Source organism: Uloborus diversus, chromosome 10, assembly GCF_026930045.1.
Source record: "Uloborus diversus isolate 005 chromosome 10, Udiv.v.3.1, whole genome shotgun sequence".
In the NCBI taxonomy this organism is placed as follows: domain Eukaryota; kingdom Metazoa; phylum Arthropoda; class Arachnida; order Araneae; family Uloboridae; genus Uloborus; species Uloborus diversus.
Window position 1 is genome coordinate 11,056,941 of NC_072740.1, and position 16,035 is coordinate 11,072,975.

Here is a 16,035-nt window from a genome sequence, read left to right on the forward strand (position 1 = left end):
TTGGCTGCAGTTAAATCAGAGGAAAATGGACCGTTAATGTCAGGGAAGAAGCGTTACGGATCAACAATGAATAATATCTAGGCTTCTCAAAAATGGGATTACTATACAAGATGATGTCATAACAAGGTCACTTAGCAGTTGACAATTCGTCGAATGTATTTTGGATCTACGTATGCTGATAAACTTAGTATTAAAACTCAAGCGAGAAAACTTTGAGGAATGTTTTACTTCCATGTTTTTAATTAGTGGAAGACTTGATCTTGTAAGTAAATGATAACCAATCGAAAAAATACAGGGTGTCCGAAAGGTCCTTGACACATTTTAATAACTCATAGAAAAGCAACAAATTGTCGTATCAATATGCGGTTTGCGGCATAATACTTCACAGGTTCATAATTTTTTTTTATGAATGAAATGATGATGAATGGAAAAAAAAGAAAAAAGTAATTATACAAAGTAATCGCTGTATCGTCAGAGTAAGAAAGACATACTGCCGTGGCGAAGTAAACGACAATATGTGCAAAAGTTCCAGCCGTGCGGGAGGCCCGCTACGCGGACCCCCCGGACGGTGGAACCTTAGGCTTACAGCTAAGTGGTGGGGTGTGTACGGAGAAAAGTATGTGCAAAGGTGAGTTTTCGAGAAATTTTAAGAAACGCGTTATGGATTCAATACTAACAATGGGGATATGTTGGACTAAGACGTTTTTCTCATTCTTTTTTTCAGCAGAAACCAAATAAGCAAACTTGTACAATAAAGCTAACATACAATAGATGACAAAACTGCAAAAACAATGGAAAAAGAAAAATTTGCAGTTAGTACCCTATACTTGCACATGGCAGCATACGTTAGTGGTTAAATTATTTCATTAAACAGAAAACAATACCTTTCATTTCCAGAATTCAATGTGTGCCCCGTATGTTGCATCTAAACGGGACTCAAATTCATCCCATGTCCACAAACGGTACACCCACTGAACTGCGGCAATGAAAGGTATTGCTTTCTCCTTAATGAAACTATTAAGCACTTCACATGACGTTTATTTTTCATGCTGTGACTTTACAGCAATTACTTACAACTACGCATTTTTTATTTTTTACGATGTCAATAAAAATTCTTGAACCTGTGAAGCATTATGGCGAAAACTGCATATTCATACGGCAATTTGTTGCTTTTCTATGAATTTTTAAAATGTGCCACACCTTGTAGCTTAAAATAACAAAATATGCATCTTTACCAGAAGCCGGAGTAGTTAAAGCTTCAAAAAGACCAAGGGATGAGTAAACAAAAAAAAAGGGGGGGGGAGCTCTCAAAAAGCAGAAATTACCTTCTGACCGGAAAAGAGGAAAATTAAATTATAATCTTCCCTTCCTTTCCTTATAGGGGGGGGGGGGGGGGCGAACTCAGTCGTTTTTCCTCGAGTTTGACACTGTTAATAAGATTTCTTTTTAAATTGTATTCTGTAACATTTGCTGTATACATATTTCTCCTCGTCATGTTCATAGTTCTCCTCCTCCACATTATCTTATCATTATTGTCAATCGAAACGATTCGATTTTTAAAATTGTTGAAAGTGTACTTGGAGGCACACCAAACGTCAATGCAATGTCCTTCCTTGCTACGCCAGAATTGAATAGCACTTTATCTTGCAAGCATATTGTTTTAATTTTTATCTTAGCCATGTTCAAAGTTCTGTCCCAAATATTCCGAATTAAAGAAATGGCACCACGCACACTCGCTTTTTTTTTTACAGCGAAAGAAACAAGGCAGTCTTTGAAGAACCGGCACCTTTGTAGAATATTGCAAATGTCCGAAATTAACATCCATCGACCTCCTCCTCCTCCTCCCCCCCCCCTCCCAAAAAAAATTCTACTAAAAGTCGCAGCAGTCTCGAATTTTTTTCATCTTTTCTCTCATGTGCAGGCTTTCTTTTCTGCGAGAAGAAATAAAGCAAACAATAATTTAACACAAAAATAAGAAAAAAAAATTGCCGAATTATGCTCAAATTATCGACTTCGGAGACTTATTAGATCTTAGCGCCTGCTATGGAGCTGGTTTCTTATTTTTTGTTCATGTTATTTCAGGGGCAAAGAAACACAAACGATTTCGACTGAAGGAGTTAAGTTAGCAAGAAAAATTTTCGACTTGTCGAATATTTCGACTCGACGAAATTAGGCTAACCGAAAAAAATAACATAAGTTCTCCATTTAGATAGACAAAAATAAATATTTCCTTCGTCTTGTCGTAGTTTTCGGCACATCGAAGTTCAACTTACCAAAGTTTCACCACATTAAGAATTCATTAAACATCTTCCCAACGTATAAAATGATTTCTTAAATTCAGAAGCATTGTCCAGCGTTTGAAACTTTTTTATGAAATAACACGTTGCATGACGTTAAAAACATGAATGAAAGCATTGCCTTTGAAGCATTTAGAAAATTTTAAACGAAATTTTTCCCTTCACTAGGAAAGTTCATTCTGTCAGTTAGGAGTTTGCTTTCTTTTTCGTCGAACTTTGACAGTAAATCAAGAAAATACTTATAAAGCAATTATTCAACAAAGATACATACGTAGCTATTGTTGGAGCTGCTTGACTGGTATTTAAGAGTATTATTCGTGACACTCATTTTTTTTCTTCATTCAAGCGTTTCTTGAACGAAAAAGTTTTTAACGAAATTAAAAGTGATCGACACATCAGTAAACTTTTCAATCATTTTGAATGTGTGAGACATAAAAAATACCGCCAATGAGATATCAATGATATTTCTTTTCTGGAAAAGAAGGAAGTGGACGAACTTTTGACAAAACGGATATGTGGATGGGTAGGGTCAATTAGGAGTGGGTGAATCGGCCACCCCATATAACCATGAACTTCATTTGATTTTCATAACAGATCTCAAGAATAAACGGAAAATGATCAAATAAGCTTTGTGCTAAAATATGAATAAAGTGAAAAAACTACGGAGATAAAACACTAATTCTTATGAAAAATACAGCATATAGCTATTTCAAGGCTACAGTGGAGCCTTTTCATCGGTGCAAAAAAGTTACCACTCAACAAGAAAGTCAAGAAAGAATACTCTGAAAAGTTCTCTCTTGACTTGCTTGTTGAGTGGTGACTTCTTGCACTGATGAAGAGGCTCCACTGTAGCCTTCAAATTGTTATATGCTGTATTTTTCTTGAGAATTTGTGCTTTATCTGCGTTGGTAGTTCACTTTAATCAGATCTCAAGAGTGTTGAATTTTCTTATAAAAGTTAGACATAAATTATGCATAGCGGCTTGAGGTTTCAAATGAAATACAAAAATGCTCTGTCATCGTGGCCCGCGATACTTGCAATGTTTTTGGAGCTTCAATGAGTATGAATGAAAGATTTTAAACCTCTCTGATTCAACTTCTGTTTCTTAAGGGGGTCCGGGACACAAAAATCGTCAAATTTTGCAATTTTTTTTTTTTAATCATGTGAAAAATTACTCCGTGTTTTTCTGCTTAAGAGGACGTTTGAATCTTGTTTCTATCTTAAATAGAACGAAAGATATAATTATTTTTGTTTCATGCACCTAACTAATGTGTACTTAACTTTAAACGCGTTTTTCTCCATGATGCAATTTTTCCCGATTTCTTGCATTCAAACTCTTATAAGTCAGGAACCGATAAAGATAAAGTAATGAAACTTGGAGCATATCTTTTTCAAACAGTTTACTTTAAAATTTATTCGGCGAATTTGAAAAAAACGTTTACTGCAAAAAAATATGATTAAAAAAAAAAGTACATTCGAATTTTTCGAAATTTTTCTTCAATTATTTTTTATTGAATCAATATTTTTAAAATCGCCGAATAAAAATTAAAGCTTAGATATTTGTGCGTAATTCATTTAAAAACATTGATCAAAAATATTTTGAATTATAGCAATTTATAGCAACCCTATTTTTTTAAAAAACTAATTAAATTTAAATTAAAATTTTTTTTTTTTCATATTTATGTTATGATTTTGCTTATTAAATAAATGGTGAATCAGTGCAAAAAAAATTCAAAACTCTAAAGTATATAATAAAAAAAATTTCAAAATGTGTCCCAAACCCTTTTAAAACTACACTTATATTCATGAAAAAGGTTCACTATGAAAATGCTACAAAGGAAAGTTTCATTATTAGTACCAATAGAGGAATTCGTCTAAAACGGGGATGCCGCACCGGCTCATAGGGGGCCATTCCGTTTCTCATTTATTATTGACTGACACTATCAGTTCAGTCCGTATACAGTGAAATTCTGTTACAACGAATACCAATACAACGAAATATCTGTTTCAACGAAATGAATTTTCAGTCCCGAATAAATTTCCATTACATTGTCTGAAGTTCATTACGACGAAATTCCCGTTACAATGAACAAAACTTGCGGTCCCTTGAGGTTCGTTCGAATGGGATTTTTCTGTAGATCATTCATTTTTTTCTATACACCAAAAAAATAAAAATCGATTTGTTGTCATAGTTGACGTTTTATTCTTCCGTAAGAAAATTTCAAAATGGAAATTTAATTTCATATGATTACATTCAAAGCTAGATTTAAACTCCCTCTCTCTGTGTGTGTGGATATTTAAAATATCGTACATTTGTATTCTTGCTATAGCTAGTAGCAGAAAAATTCAAATAAAAAATATGAACGGTTTAACACTTGGGGAAAAAAACTTACCGTGAAATCCCGTTACAACGAATTTCAAGGCACCACAAATTTGTCAGTTGTAAGAAGAATTTCGCTATAATGGAATTCAAGCAATGTAATGGCAGTTAAATTTGAACTGCACACTGCACATTTATTTCGTCGAAACGGATAATTCGTTGTGTTGGCATTCTTCGAAACGGTATTTGTCTGTGTTTGTAAATTGAAAGAAAGAAGGTCGATTTAAGACAGAATCTGGAATGAGTAAACATGAAATTGCAAGGTAAACAGACATTTATAATTCTTTAATAAATCGTTTGAAACATATAAAGAAAAGGCAAAGATGAACGTTTTCTTTCCTGAGTATAAGGTGGGTCAGAAATATACAATTGTCGATCAAGATTACAAAGAAAGACTGAGTTCAGCGCAAAGAAAAATGCATATACAAAGAATTAGCTGAAATCCACGTGATATTCTACAAAAGATTTATTATGGTAAGTATTCAGAACAAGTGTAAGGTTCACAGCAAAAAATCACGGTTGATTGAAATTCGCACGTTTCCTTTGAATATCGGTGAAAAGATGTATTTTTTCGATATGACACGAAAAAAAAGGTACTAATATTAGGCTTTTTGGATAGTGTTCTCCATTATAGTAAGAAACCATTTTCGCCAAAATGACAATTTGACACATTCAAAATTATATTTCGTTTCATTTTCATTTGTGACCATACTACGTTTCAATATTCACTATTTCGCCTAAGTTCATATATATATATATATATATATATATATATATATATATATATATATATATATATATATATATATATATATATATATATATATATATATATATATATATATATATATATATATATATTGTTTTTTTAATTTGATTTTTTCAACATTGAAAATGTTTTATAGGTGATTATATTACGGCGATTTCTTTCTTTTTTTTCCCCCTTTTTTTGGAATACAGTTTTTACAAGTTTTTTTGGTGTCAAGGAATTTTCATTTTTTGTTTCTTTTATTATATAAAAAACAAGTACTGAAATTTGTACCCATACTGGAATCAAACCTGCGACTGTTGGAATTGAAAATAGATGTCTTACTTCTCGTTCACTAAGAAATATATTATAAAATGAACTAATTATTTTATACATCTAAACGAACTATTTTTTTTTTCATGAATCTTTCTGTTAGATAATTTCAGGTGCTTTTCCTTTAAAGAATATGACGGATCAATGTATGTGAGTAACTCTCGCGGAGAAATCATCTGGAACTTTTTTAAATGAACGAAATTCAAATGAACGATTGCAATGAACAGGTAAAGAAATGATAGATGTTCTGATGAACAGGTCATTAAACCTAACGACATTACACATTTTCTCTTGATAAATATGCAGTAGCGTAACTAGGGGTTGGCAGGAATGACTCTCACCAAAGGCGCAGCAGCCAGGGGGGGGGGGGAGCATTTCAACTGATTAAAAAGCAAATTTTGTAAGAGTTTTTTTATCATAGAATTTGAAAAATGAAAAAAAAAATCGCAAGAAAAAGAGCTAGAGACACATACATACCATCGACTGAGAAGGAACATTGGGCATCATTGAAAACAATTCTAAAAAAGAAAATAAGAAAAAAAATTTCAGCTCCTCCTATTTCAATTCCTCCTATTGTCGAATCAACTAATAAGAATGTTCCCAAAAAAAATTTTTTTTCCTTTTTTTTGAGGTCATAATGACCTCCGGTGACTTCCCATGTGGGGAGGGGGCGCAATTTCTTTAGTTCGCCAGGGGGCGCTAGACCTCATAGTTACGCTACTGTAAATATGTAAGAATAGTAAACAATATGCGAAAAAACACGAATTGACATCTTACATCAAGTAATCTGGAAAACAACATTTAAAAACAAAACATAAATATATTGTTTGAGTCAACTGCTGATTGATTAATAAGAGGACAAGGGTTAATGAAAAATTTAGTTTTACAAAAAATTTCATTTATTAGGATAAGTAATTGATAATGCCCTTAGCATTTTCTCAGTGCCTCAGCCTTCAGCATATAGGTATAATTTTCATAACATGTGACTGAAATTGTTTTACAAATTTTAATGTTGCTGTTTTATGGTCATTATTAAGTCCTATAATCTGAAAGTACAATTGGAAACTTAACAACAAAATCTTATAAGACAAAAAAAAGGAGGGGGAGCATCCAAAAATATTAAACTGAAAGGAAATATCTTAAAACTAGACTTGCACTATAGCAACATAATCTCATAACGGTAAACCTAAAAACCTGATCCCGTAGAGTTGAACTTGAAACAACGTAGATAATAGTCTCACAAATAAATTTATGCAAAAGAATAAAAGAAATAATTGATAAAGAAACAATTGATAACTTCCAAAATCAGAAACTCATTACTACAATCTTCGGAGACTTCTTAGAATTTGTTCTAAAAATGTGTACGATGTTTGAATATTAACTTGTTAATTTGAAAAGCAGGTGAAAAGAAAGTAAAAAATTTATTCTGTTGAGTTTTTTTTTTTTTTTTTTTTTTTAAAGAAAGAACAATGTGTATTTTATTTGAACAAACAAAATGCTTAAAATACTGAAACCAACTATAAAATCACATATAAAATAGTTTCGTATAGTTTAAAATAATATTACCGTGCACATTACTATTTATTGCTTTTTGTTTATTAGAGTTTTCTCCACCCTTCGTATGCTCTTTCACAGTATTTAACATGCATGTACATACATAACATTGTATGTTGTGATGAATAACTGAACAGGAAATAGTTATTTAAACTGATTACGGAATAAGTTCAGCATGCTGCTATTTCAAGAGTTCTAATTTAAGCTCAACCTTTATTATTCAAAACATAGCTGTTCCAAAAAGTTTACCCGGGTAATGAACAAAATTATTTCATCTCACATTTTTGCCTTTGTAATTGCTTGTATTTTAAACTCGCGGAAGCAACTTCTGACCAAATGACTGGAGCTAGAGCGACTTTTTTTTTTAATTATAATTGCAAAGGAATGTGCCTCCAAACTTTAAAAGTTGAATTACAAACACTTTTTTCTTCTCTTTGCGAATGTGAGGTCAGTAAAAGGAATGAAAATTAGAGAACAGAATTAAGATATATTTGGGGTACCACACGTCTTGAAAGAACAAATCAACAAAAGCCGTCTGGAAGAAAAGAAGTAAAAGAAATCGTGTCTAAGGATAGAAAGAAATAAGCAAAAGATGCTTCGCTCTTCTTGAGCTAGCCAACACAAAAAAAACCTGTTATATAAAATCAAAGTCCAATAGCCTTAAGCTGTTGAAAGTTAACTATGCTGCAGGTAAATCCTTAATACCCCTTTAACTGTTTATATATTGAAATTCGCTGATGATTGCTCTATTTGTGACTTATAAAGTTAAAGGATTTTATTTGATCTTAACCTGGTGAGGAAAATGGCTTCAGAAGTAGAGCGTGGATTTAATTTTCTATGCTTCCCTCGAATTTTAATAAACCTAGTAGTGGTTAAATTACACTGGACGGTAAAAAAAAAACGTTCAAAATGCTTCTGACACCATTCTTGCCGATTATCAAATAAAATGACCCCCTGAATCCAAATATGATCACTGTTTTCCCTCATCATGTCTCACTTTTTTGAAGTGATCCCCCCCCCCTTTTTTTCAGTTTTCGACAGTTTCTTAGCCATTATTTTTATTTGGAGAGGAAAGGAGCGTTACATTAGCCATTAACTATCTTTCGAGGGAATAGAGGGAAGCATAGTTCAAAAGCAGAAACATTCGGATCAAGTTGCGAGACGGATGGGAATAGATCCCAAATATGGTTTGATGTATTTTTATATTGGAAGTAAGGTCTTTTTTCCTTTTTTCTTTTAGTTTGAGGGTACTTTTTACTGCCTTTCTTTGTTAGAACAGCTAAAAAATGTACTTGAAACTTAAAATTTCACATGCATTTTTTAGAGCGAATTAAATCATACATGATCGAGATACTAGGCCATGAACATTAGGTTTGCTTTATTTTTCGCACTTACCTTTAAGCTCCGAAATCTCCCTCCATTTCCTACATTGAAGTAATAAACAAAAATAAAAACTGATGAACTTAAACCTGTATTACAACTTTTCTTGCATTTCTTTAGATGTAAAGAAAAACCTTAACCAACTGTGAGTTTTAAACAAATATTTTTGACCCATGCCAGTCTTTACCTGGTATGCTGATCAGAATATTACTAACGGAAAACGTGCGTTGTAGCCTCTCTCGGTTATAGCATTAAGTAATCTAGAATTCAGTTTAAGTTTATGCTCGTCTATTATAGCTAAATATGGTTCTAAACATAGCATATTATACAAACATAGACTAGTATAGACGTTTCAAAATTAGTAACATAAGGTAAGCAATGCTGACAACTATTCCACACACTTAGCTCATCAATATGAAGTGTTTATGCCAGTGAACCAAAATTGAAACTTATAATAAAATTTCATTATATTGACAAAAATATGGATGCATAAGAAGGATTTTTGTAGGGCAAAGTTTTGAGGAAAATCAATGCTGGTTTTATCAGTGATATGTTTTTCCAACTTTAAACGAAGTATATATTTTTCAAAGGATAAATAAATAAAAAATTGTAAATATATTTTTCACACAAAAATAGAAGCATTTTCAGCAAAAAGAATAGAAAAAAAGAAGAAAAGAAGGAAAGGAAAAATAAATAAAAGCAAGGAAAGAAAGGAAATATTTTTTAAATTTATTTAGAATTTAAAAAGTTTTTATTTAAAAAGAGATCTATTTATTACATAATACATATAGTCAAAGAAACATTTATGATGGGGGAAAAAAGGTTAAATACATTTAGTAGTGTAAAAATTGTACAGAAAAATAATAAATATTACAGAATATATTTAAAAATATTTATTTGTGAATGAAAAGCATATTGACTATTTAACGGAAAAAAAAAAAAAAAACCTCACTTCATTTACGGTTACCAAGACCATTCTACTTATTTCATTATTTCTTTCTTTCTTAGAACAACACAAAATATGAACTTATGTTGTTGTAGGAATCATTGTGCTCAGTAAAAAACATTTTAACGCGGCAAGTGACAAATCAACTCAATTGTACTTGGCCAGTAATGAAACTCACATCATCAATTACTATAATAATGATTGAAACATGTACAAATTATCGTTTTAGTTATTAATTATTATTTATTAGGCTACTTTTTACCATTTTCACCTTACACACTGTTGGTTCGGGAAAGGTAGATGCTTACGATTTGAAACTGTGAAAAACATTTAATAAATTCCTAAAAGCAGTTTCTACTGCCTCATCTTCTTGAAATGAAAAACTTACATTCGAAAAGAAAATATTTTGAAAAAAAAAATTATACTTTCGTTTAGTAGTTCACATTTAATTATAATTCTATGAATTTTTAAGTTATAAAGACACGTGTTAACACAAGGTGAACAAAAGCACTAACGCTTCCTGTGGAGAGCTATCTCTACTTGGTATGTATCAATGCGTGTTTGAAGTTGTTTCCTATAGCAGAAACTTAAAATTAATTTAAAAACTGCTTCCTAAAAGTTAGCATAGAACGTTGTATTTTGTTTTTTTAATTTGGGTTTAAGTAGCCCGTATTCACGGTACTCGCAAGAAAACAATGGTATTACCAAAGATATTTTCCATTTTGGTAACTACAATTTCTAAAGTAAAAAATACGAGTTTAAAATAAGTTATTTATTTTTAACACCCATTTTTCAGAAACTATTAAGAACTTTTATGCTGTTTAAATTTTTATTTCTTTAAAATCATCTTTCTAAGTGTATTTATAAATAGCAGCCATGCCTTAATGCAACTCTTTTAAAGTTACGCTGTTGGCAAAAAAAAAAAAAAAAAAAACTGCAATACTTCTTCCGAATTTAAGTTTAACTATCTGCGGACATGAATGCGTATAAAACATTTTACGTTACTTAAATCGAATAACATGGACTATTAAAGGTTAGGGTAACGACACCAGCCAAAGAATAAACTTAAGAAATCGATCTCATGTTAACTCAATTTTCTGAGCCTTTTAATGCATTTAGACATTTTAAGCTATTTTTCGGTTATGCAACAACATCTCATCTAGCATTTGGCTACTTCTGGATCCTCTGAGTAAGTTAATTAAATTTTTATTTGCCCAATTTTGAAAAGAGAAAGACCGACACCACGTAACTGACCCCGAAAAATCTGATGATAACCAGTAAGATAGGCTAAAAAGATGAGTAACAAATAGGATGAGTAATTATATTTTTCTCTTCAAAATGTGCAAAAGATCTTTATTTTTAGAACAAAAGCCTTATTAAATTCAAATGGACATGAAACACCAGCTGACCTCCTCGTGGTGAGTTTTCATAACCTTTCACCACTGCCTAGTAAATACCAACTGGCTCCTAAAATTCACTCTGATAGCACTAAATGGCTGCGCTGTATTCATGGGCCACAGCAACATCAGTTTTTCCCGCCTAAAAGGCTTACTTATGACTGTTTGTTACTGGACCCTTGTCTGTTACTGGTGACCTTACTCTATGAGATCTAAATTGAATTTGGAGAGATTTATTCGTTCTTTAAGTTGATTCAGAGTTAGATATTTCTCAATTGATTGAATATCTATTTAATCTGAAATACTGAGCTATTTAAATAAATAATAGAATGATTGCCAGCAAGGGCATCCCGTTCACGTTCAGAGGTCACTATGAACTTCCAGAAATGTCCTTATTTGTCCTTATTTTGTCTAACAATTCGGAAAAATAATTTTGCCGAATCGTCAGCTCGATCGAATTTGCTCCAAATGATTGGGAAAAAATTTGAAGTTCTATTAGGCAAAATTATCATTCGGCGAAATTAAGAGCTTCATTCGGAAAATTTTGAGTTCCATTCTTTAAATTGAGAATTTACGCCCTCCAAAAATTTTAAGTTCGGAGCGCCCTTGCTTGTCATGCTTCATATATTCTACTCCTATTTTTGTCAACTGCACATAGTCATTTTTTTTAAAGTTCAAATTATCAGTTTGGATCAAAATTTGCCTTTGGATTTTAGCAAAAATGCACATCCATATTTCTCGAATTATTTTATTTTGCATGCTTACTTATGCATATATTTCACGTTTTCGACTACTGTACAAGCATTACTCTCATGCTTTTGCATGCTTGAATGAGATGATGACGATTATGATGAAAAATGAATGAGTGCTCAAAGTTACACTTCCATTTGACGTTTGAGTTTATTTCGTTTCCGCAAACTAACTAGAGTTGTCTTTCAGAGAAAACTCCCTAGTCACAGAACTCTCGGTTCCAAGCCATGTTGCCGATCCTAGTGTATTAATAAACTAGCTACGTCGCCCAGCTTTGCACAGTCTACCTAAAAAATAAAAGTTGGTCAAGTGACGCATGTTCAGCAATCAAGCTTGAAAAAAAAATGTAAAATTTCCCGACATATAGCAGAAAACTAACCAAAAAAGGAAACTTTTTAAATCCCTTATATATAAAAGTGCAGGAAGAGCCTCAAAACAAAAGCAAGAATAAAAATGGAAACAGATTTTTCTTCTCAATGTTTTTATTCACGCTAATTAATACTGAGCTCGCGGCAGGCAATGGATTCCCGATTTAATATTGGTGTTCCTTTACTTAAAAATGCTTATAACTTTTCTCCTAGTGATTTTTAGTCTTGGTGGTTTTGAAATCTGAAGGAAGTAAATCTATTTCAGGGGTATTTTTGTGTAGTGACTGAAGTAGTGACGTCTGTAGTGATCTGTCTGTAGTGTAGTCTCTTTCCTGAGCTTGCAATTTTTTCAAGCAGGATTACTTCAGATAAAAATTTGACACATAGATAATCCTCATACAGTGGCTCCCGAAAGTGTTCATACACCTACGAATTTCAATGAAATCTGTCCCTATGCATTGGTTAGAATTAATATTTCGGAATAGGTATTTTATTATAAGATCTATGGTCAATTTTCAACAAAACTACTTGAAATTTTTTAAAAATATATTAAAACTTAATTTTTAAAAAATCAAAAACCAAAAAGTGCCGAAAATTTTATCTCACAAAAGTCTTCGTACACATTAAAAAAATGTCTATATATTATTAAATAATCTAACTTTTGTATTAAGTTATTATTTAGTAGAATATCATGCAGTATCAACACCACCTTTTAAACGTCTGGAAATAGGTTTCTTTTTTTATTTATTTTTTCATATCTTCTGAGTACGTGTTCAACCACACTTCGAATCTTACTGTTTCTAACTCATTTTCGTTTCAAAGCCGTATTTTCGTAATCTAGCCTCCAGATATCTCTAAATATGTTACATTAAGTTCAAATCTGGAGATTGAAGCAGTAGTTTCTAAATTTTAGGACCATTTTTGAGGCACTAGACGCAAACGCTGAAAACCGTGTGCATCTTATCGTTACCTTGATAAAAAAACAAAGTTGTTTCCGATAACAAAGTTGTTGGCTAAGAGCTTAAAATTGTTTTTTCAAATATTTAAATGAACAGCATGATTCATTATTTCATCGAAAAATTCCAAACTACCAAGTCCTGATGCTGATATGCACCCTCACACAAGAAGACCTTCACCGTCCTGATTAATTGGTTAAACTAAGTTCTTAAGATTAAGTTCCTAATATTTTCTTCTATTTAAAATTATACAACAATTTAACCAAAAATGTTGAATACATTTTTATCTGTAAGTAAGACGTAATTCCAAAACGTTTTGAGCTTATTAATCATTGATTTTGCGACGAAAAGCGTTAAGCTTTCTGTTTTTCGCATGGCCAAGAAAATTTCTGCGGAAAGAGGTCCCATTTAATATAGCTAATCAGAGAACTTAACGAACAATTTTAGGTGGAAATTGAATGTAAAAATTTTCATTTAACTGTGCAGAAACTTTTACAGCACTCAAATGTGTATTTTTTTATACATTTTTTAATTGTAAATCTCCGATCACGCTTTGTCAACTTTGCCAGTTGACCTTTTTTCCCGTCTGATTCTTTTCTTTAAAGTATTTTATCAAGCACTTTACTATAGAATATAATAAATTAACTAATTTAGAGACATTTCAAACCAATTTACCGCTATTGTGCGGAAAAAATTCAAATTTTGAATGGTGTTTGTGGTTTTTTACGAATACCAGCCATTTTAAAGTAATAAGCCCAACATTCAGGAATAAATAAACATAAAATTATAGCCAAATGACTTTTAAGGGTCAACACAATGCAAAAAAAAACAAAAAAAAAACGACATATCATAATTTTAATCATGAATTTATTAGAAAATATTTGATTGTACGATGACTTTTGTGGCGTATTATTTCTGTCTCTTCGTTTTTTGACTCATTTCAAAAAGAAGATCCTTCAATATTTTGAGAAACTATAGGGTTTTATTTAGAATGACGTGGGAATGATGTGGAAAAATATTGGACTTTATATTCGAATTCAATTTTGCATTATTTTGGTTTTCCAAAAAAATTTCTAAGTGTACGAACACTTTTGGCAGCCACTGTATTTATAATAGACAATAATCGAGTAACACTCCTGACGCCATCAACAACGAAACTCGCGCCACGGCGTGATAATTTGATAATGTGTTTTGGTAATTTATAGTGCAAGGAAAGGCTTTATTGTGACAAGGCTGAACTGGATCCGGTAACTTAACTGTTTTACTGGCAAGACTGTGTCATTTCAGGGAAATGAAGAAACGAAAAAGTGGTCAACAATGAACGCTATCTACTGGAGTTTAGGGTTAATCCACTGGAGTTAAGATCAGAATTTAAACTATAAAATATCACCAAAAAGGCAATTGCTTCATTCAAATGTAGAAGCAATTTTCACCCGTCATATCTTAATGGGTGATTTTCTAGTTTTAATTTAATAACTCCCAGTAGAGTCATCATTTAAAGACTTAGTATCATCCCTATTCCAAATTCTCGCTACATAAAGATTAATTAACACAAGTAAGATCAATGCACTCCATACAACTAAATGCATTTTAAGCAACATCTGAAGCAATTACCGCAAGCTAGGAAAAATTCACCTATCATAACTTATCATTAGAGCAAAAGGTCATCCACAAATGATATCACGCTTTGACGAGGGAAGAGGATCATGAGATTGTGATATTTTGTGACAAAAAGTGGGGAGGGACAACAATAAGTGTAACATCACAATCACACATGAAAGTTGAAAGATTTTTTTCTTTTTTGCATCATTATGTTTATGTAATATAGCGTGAAATGTGACAAGTGAGCGGAAAGGGTCAAATTTGTTGAAAAAAGAACAAATATGGAAAGCTATGGAAATACAATTGGATTTTTAAATGAAGGAGTACGACTAAACAGAAAAGATTACTGGATCTATTTTTAATCAAAATCAATATTACAATATATTCTTACACTAGCACCCCCAATTATTTTCTTCTTCAAGTAGATATTCCGAAATTTAAATTACATCTCAGTTCATTATTTGGGATAAATGATCCAAACGGATCTTTTATACCCTAATAATCATAATCAATATTACAACTTATTTCCCCATTCCCTAGCACCCGCAATTCTTTTCTTCTTCTAGTAGACATTCCGAAATTTAAATTGCTTCTCACCTCATCATTAGGGATAAATGATCCAAACGGATCTTTTATACCCTAATAATCATAATAAATATTACACCTTATTTCCCCCTTCCCTAGCACCTGCAATTCTTTTCTTCTTCTAGTAGGCATTCCGAAATTTAAATTGCTTCTCAGCTTCTCATTAGGGAAAAATGTTCCAAACGGTTCTTTTATGCCCTAATAATCATAACCAATATTGCAACTTAATTCCTTCCCTAGCACCCGCAATTCTTTTCTTTTTCTAGTAGACATTCCGAAAATTAAATTGCTTCTCAGCTCATCATTAGGGATAAATGATCCAAACGGATCTTTATGAACTTCAAGGCATGAAACAAACTGGTCCAAACTAAGTTCACTGAATTAGGAATTCAGTTCCCGATCATCAGTAGATACCCCAACAGATCCGTGAGGATAGTACAACAACCAGAATACAAATGACACTAAAGCCAGGCGACGGAATATTACATTTGGGTCATATCATGATGAATAATAACCGTGTAATCAATGTCAATTAGATGATACAAATCCTCTTCTAGTTCCAAAATGTATTAAATATTTTAATAAGTTTTTCCTAATCTGTGAACAGTAAGTAAGCTTGTAAATCATTTGAGGTAAATAACTTATTAATGGTATTTTCTAGCAGCTTTTGACATGCTTTGATTAGCTTCAATTTGTTTGTATGAGATATTATTTGCCGATGGTGTTTTAAATACTTTTC